This window comes from Corvus moneduloides, chromosome 31, assembly GCF_009650955.1.
Source record: "Corvus moneduloides isolate bCorMon1 chromosome 31, bCorMon1.pri, whole genome shotgun sequence".
NCBI classification, from domain to species: domain Eukaryota; kingdom Metazoa; phylum Chordata; class Aves; order Passeriformes; family Corvidae; genus Corvus; species Corvus moneduloides.
This window is the reverse complement of record NC_045506.1, coordinates 64,111-69,997: the sequence shown is the minus strand read 5'-3', so window position 1 is coordinate 69,997 and position 5,887 is coordinate 64,111. Positions and strand designations below refer to the sequence as shown.

General features: G+C 50.4%; 1 protein-coding gene and 1 long non-coding RNA gene across 2 annotated transcripts in view; one reads left to right on the top strand and one right to left on the bottom strand.

Moving 5' to 3' along the window:
- Positions 1 to 5,887, top strand: part of LOC116436928 (zinc finger protein 436-like) — a 337,104-nt gene that overhangs the window by 267,608 nt on the left and 63,609 nt on the right. The gene's annotated exons all lie outside the window — the stretch shown is intronic.
- Positions 1,873 to 4,631, bottom strand: LOC116436952. The gene is made up of 2 exons (XR_004237104.1): positions 4,552 to 4,631; positions 1,873 to 4,451 (listed from the first exon to the last, which is right to left on the bottom strand). It is a non-coding gene; the product is annotated as an uncharacterized LOC116436952 (long non-coding RNA).

The window sequence follows — 5,887 nt, the reverse complement described above, 5'->3', positions numbered from 1 at the left end:
TATTTCAACAGATGGCAGCTTTCTGGGCTTGCAGCTGAAAGGTTAAGGGTGCTCAGGATGATGAAGAAATGCAACATCAGAATACTACTAATCTTTCTATTGAGACTAGTTTTTGATTTTGCTTTAACTTCCTCTAGTAACATTTATCTCGGTATTAACATGGCTAAAAATGTGTGTATTTTACCAGCTTTATGTTATGCACACCCTCTGTAGAGATTTAAAGTAGACTATATGCTCTTCTACTTGTTTACTGTATAAGAAAGGACAAACAACATTATGCATTTATGTTCATTTATACCAGCATTCACAAATTCTCAAGGGAGGAACATAAAGAAACAGACTATATTTTAACTGCTTAGAAGTTAGGATGTGCAAGAAGGGACAGATGATGTCACAATGAAAAGGTAAACAAGCATAAAAAATAAACAAAATAAATCTAAGGGCATTTGGGGTGGGAGGGCTGTCACTGCCCTTCATATCTACTAATCGTTAGAAAGTTTTTTTCCAGTGGCATCACAGTTCAGCAAATCCCGAAGAACTTAAAGAATACAATAAACTTTCCTGAATTTATCTGCAGAACATTCAAAAACAAAAGTATGCACAAGAAGGAGAAAATACAGCAGGCTGGATACCAATCACTAGGCAAAGCATGGATTCTGAGAGTGTAAGAAAACAGCTGATCGGCAGATAGACAATATTGTTGAAAGGAGTAACATGATTGTGTCTTTACAAACAGATTGTGTGAATCTGCTTGCAGATAGGGCCAAAGACTTGTAGATAAGGAAGTAACGGGACAAACCATCAATTTCAAAAACTGGTACTAATTGATACGGACTGCTGCTTAGCCAAGGTCATGCTCAACTCCTGAACTTCAAGAAGAACAAAGACTCAATAGGGTTATGAATATTTTAACTCCCCCACCCAGGGTGAACTCACAGCTCATTTTAACGGTCATGTATCATACGTTATACAGGGGGGAGCATATAAACGGGGACATGTAGTAGGCAGATCGGGAAGTCTGTATCTCCCAAGTACCTCAGCCAATACGGAATGGGCAAAGGTGATGCAGCCAAGAAGATTAGGATGAAAAGGAGGCTGCAGTCCTCCAACAATTTGAGAGACCCCATAGGGAAATGCACCATGGCCTCTCCCTTTGTTCATGAATAAAAGGTACAGGACACCTCTGTCTCCTCTGTGGACATAAACCTCTGGCGACATGAATTTTTTCACACATTGTTAAAGGTGTGAGAGATTAAGGCTAGAAGTTAGGCTGTTAGGGCGTTTCCCGCATTAGGGGAAAAGTAGTTGTAGACTAGCATCTCTCTTCTTTTGACTGAATGGTGAGTGCAGTATTAGGTATGAGCACAGAATGGAGAACTCTGTAATCTAAATAGAAAACTAGGAACATATGTGTACAAATAAAAACGCCAGCTTTTGTAACAGTAAGGCAGGAAAACAACGTACAATCTGGCCATGGCCTGAGAGGCAGTTACAAAGGATGTTCAATATGTAGCTATGTGTTAAGACCAGAACAGGCTTTAAAAGCACTAATGCTTAAAAATAAAACAAAACAAAGAAACCCCAAACATTATACAACATCTGTTTTAGTAAACAGATTTGATGGTTGTTTACATCCTGAGTCAGAGCGAGTTACCGTCCTAATAAAGCTTTTGTTTCTTTGAATATTGTAAAGATGCTACAAGCCACATTATTTTCTAGCATGCATAACTACAATAAAACCATGAAAGATGTGGGACGGAGCTGGAAATGGCGACGGGAGAAAAGAGGGCGGTGCCGCGATTCTCGCGCGTAGCTGAAAAACCTTCCTGCAGGCCGTGGTAAGAAACTGTAATATCACAAACTGTTTGTCTCTTTGATCCATTTGGAGTACATGGGGGGGATGGAGAATTCACGCGTGGCCCGTGAAAATCGTGAAGAGGGGCCATGCCAGAAGTGAGAGGCTTTTAGAGACTTGTGGTGAAGAAAGCCTTTGTGTTCAGGCCAGAGTAACTCATCCTTAAAAAGCTTAATAACCCCATGTGATGGCCCATGTCTGGCAGTGTGAAGGAACTGTGAGATGTTTCAGGGCAGAGATGTTTTACACCACCGCAGATTGTTTCTTTCTGGGCGGGTCTGCTGTTGGTGGCACTTTGGGAACCACGTGATGCAGAAGAAAGCCCTTTTTTCCTTAAGCATAACAAAGAGACTTTTCAAGAACTGCAACACTGACCAAAATCCCATGTTCTGCTTCCTTTGTGCAAGTTGGGTAAAAGGAGGGAAGTGCTGGAAGAGAGGGGAGGTTTGCTTGAATTTCTTGTTATTTCTTTTTACTTTTAATTCTGTTAGTAATAAACTTTTTCTTTGTACAGCAACTGTTTAAGTTTGAACCTGTTTTGCCTCGCAGCTCTCTAGTTTTCCTCAATATTTTCTTATTTTCCCCTTATGAAAAATAACAGATTTCGTGTGCTTGACGCTCAGCTGCGTCAAACCACGACAGGCAGAGCCCTGGTGCCCCCCGTCTGAGTGATCCATGTTTGGATCCAGTGTCCTGGGTTTGCATGGCCAGGCTTTGGAAATAGGGGACCTCTAGGGGTGGCTTCCGTCAGCAGCTTCCAGAAGCTTCCCCCATGTCCCGCTCCTGTTCCGCCCCGCCCCTGAAGGCGAGGGTAACCCAGGGTCTGGTTCATGGCTCCCTGGGGCAGATTAGAGTGAAACAACAGTGAAAGATCTGTGTTTATAAATATATCTCTGTAGGGTTTATTTCAGAACAGTTTGGTTACTGTGTGAAGGGGGTTTGGAGCCCTTTTGGTTACCATCTCCAGTAATATTAAAAGCATAAAAGTAACACTTAGGAAATGTATAAGGGCAAAGGAAGTATGAGAGTAGAAGGATACAGAGTCAGCAGCCCTGGATCAGCAACAAAACTTTTGGTTTGGGTTGTTCCAATGTCCCTGTCCTTGGTGTAAGTGATGGTCCCAGGCTGGATCCTGTGGGGGCTGGGGAAGCGCAGGAAACTCCAAGTTCCGTGGGTTAACACAGGTTCAGGTTTGGGTGAACACCCAGGTACCTCCCCCGGGGGAGTTTTGCACTGTCCGATGTCACACTGTGGATCCCGGGGCACTTTGGGGGCTCTGATGGTTTATGGCCCCTTCTAAGACATGGCCCTGCCCCTCCCGGCAGCGCAGCTGAGCCGGGCACGGCCCATGCGAGGGGATGGAAACCTCCAGCCCTCTGTGTGCATGTCCCGGGCCTGCCCCGGGCGGGTTCCCAGAGCTGGGCCAGCTGTGGAAGGGAGGGCGCTGCCCTGCTCCAAAGCCCTGTCCCACCTGGCCGGATCTGCTTCCCATCGGCCTCTGCCCTTCCCTGGCTCCAGGCCCGGCTCGTCCCCTCCGGGCTGGGTGCTCCCCCCTGTGCCCCCGGGCGCTCCCTGTGCCCACGGCCAGCAAAGGCCCCGCTGCTGTTGCCGGTGGCCAATGGTTTGAGCCACTAACCCGGAACATTTCAGTCCCTCACAGCTCTGCACCCCAAAAGCCGAGAGGGATCAAAGGCGCCTCAAAGCGACTCCATCCCACTGCACACGGCTCAATTCCACCTCAAAACAACTCCATCCCACCTCCAAATTTTGGGGTATCCCCTGTGCCCAAACTGCTCCCAGTTGTAGATGTTCCTGTCCATGAACTTCACCCAGTTGTTGTCATCAAGGAAGTGCCAGTGGGCTTTTCCCCAGGAATGGAACACACCTGTGTGGGAGACAGGTCAGGGGGTGCCCCCCTCCAGCAGCCCCCAGCACCCCACAGCAGGTTGGGAGCTCAAGGGACCCCCCTGGACACCCCTTTCCCACCCCTCTCTGCCCCACGGCCGCCTCAGCACCAGCTGCTGGGTGGGGAGGAACCCCCCATGAGACCCCCAGGGAGGGACAGGGGTTTGGGGACCCCCCCGTGAGGTTCTGCCCCTCCCGAGAGCCCCAGGGAAATGCTCAAGAGATCAAGTGACGGGGACATGAAGGGAACTCCCATGGGAAGCCCTTTCCCGCTGTCCCCCCGGCCCTTATCCCCCTCTCAGACACCTTTCCCATCGTCCCCGCGCCCCTCCCCACTCACCCAAGAGCTCCTCACCCGCAGCCGGGGGCTCCCAGCACCCAGAGCGGGGTGACACGGGGGGGACACACGGGGGTCCCCATTCCTGATCCATCCCAGGGTCGGTTTTCCCCCCCAATCTTGCCCCCCCGCGGGGTTCCCCAGAGTCCCTCCCACTGCCCCCAGTAAACGGGACTGGGCCGAAGTGGGAAGTCTTACTGGGAACACTGGGAGCAGCCGGGCGTGGGCAGAGTGACAGCGGGGCTGGGGGGGGACACACGACCCCCCCAAAATCAGCGCGGGGATGGAGCGGGGGGGTCCCGGCCGGGCCCGAGGCCACGGGGAGGGGCTGCGGCCGCCGGCGGCTCAGGAGCTCTGTGGGCAGAGCAAAGGGGGTGACACCGGGCTGGGGGGCCCCGGGGGAGCACAGAGCTCCGGGGGAGGGGGGACACGACCCCCGGGCCCCTCCCGTCACCTGCTTGCGCAGGTAGAAGCCGAGCCCCAGCGCCAGGAAGACGAAGCCCAACATGAAGCCCTCGATCCCCGTCAGCATCTTGGGGGGCGGGGGGGCAGCTTTGGGGTGGGGGGGGCGAGGAACACAGATCCAAGAAACGGCGGTGGCTGCCGGGAAGGGACCGGAATGGACTGGGACAGAATGGGATGAACTGGGACAGAATAGGACACCAGGACACACTGGGACCAGTACCAGGACTGGGCAGGGCCAGATTTGGAGCACCAAGAATTATACTGGGATATATTGGGACCATACTGAGGGCTACTGAGGGCCAATGGGTGCTGCTGGGTTATACTGGGAGTGATTTGCTGTAGGTTATGGGGTTCTGGGGGTCCAGTCGGGACGGCCGGACGTAGACGGTGACGGATGGAGACGAGAGATCTCTATAGGCAGGTCTTGGGACACAGTCGGTTTATTGTAAAGGGCGTGGGTATTGGGGCACTGCTCAGAGCTGGTAGACTCAGCTCTGAGCAGGCCCAAGAGAGCAAGAGAGTAAACAGGTGAGAGAGAGAGTGTAAGAGCAAGAGTAAGAGCAAGAGTAGAAGTGGAAGAGAGAGAATGAATAGAAGTGTGTGAAGTCCTGGTTACAATACAATAAATCATCTTCTGTACTGAATATTCTAATTGTCACTAACCAATCTAATACAAGATACAAACCCTATAGCATTTACATACAGCCTATAAGAGTTCTTATATTACCATAGAGTGTTACATCTTAACTTCTAAAAACTACTCTTTGGACCCCTTCTGCTGAGCTAGTAGGGTCTGCTCTGACCCTTGGACCTGCCTGCAAGCAGAGGGTATTGTTCAATCGAGGGGATTACCTTCAGTCGGCCATACCATTGTTTTCCAGTTGTTCAGTAACTAAGACCTGGTATTTCAAAAGTGGCTTTCATTTTGATGTTGCCTGTAGTTTTCATATTCCCAAAATCTTTTGTCAGGCAATCATATTTCCAAGGCTTTCCTGTTTCATCTTCCCCAACAATTTGCATCATACTGGGAATGACTGAGATTGTTCTGGGAGTGACTGGAACCACAGTGGTGGTGAAAGGGCGCAACTGGAAAGATGCAGGGAGCAACTGGGATCATCCTGGGAGCAGCTGGCCCATGCTGGGGCCATACTGGGAGTGACAGGGTCATGTTGGAGTGACTGGCATAGTTCTGGGAGTATCTGGGAGTGACTGGGATCATACTGGGACTGACAGGAATCAAACCAGACTCATACTGGGAAGTTACCTGGAATCATACTGAGGGTGTTTGAACTCATACTGGGATCATGCTTAGAGACTCTGGGACC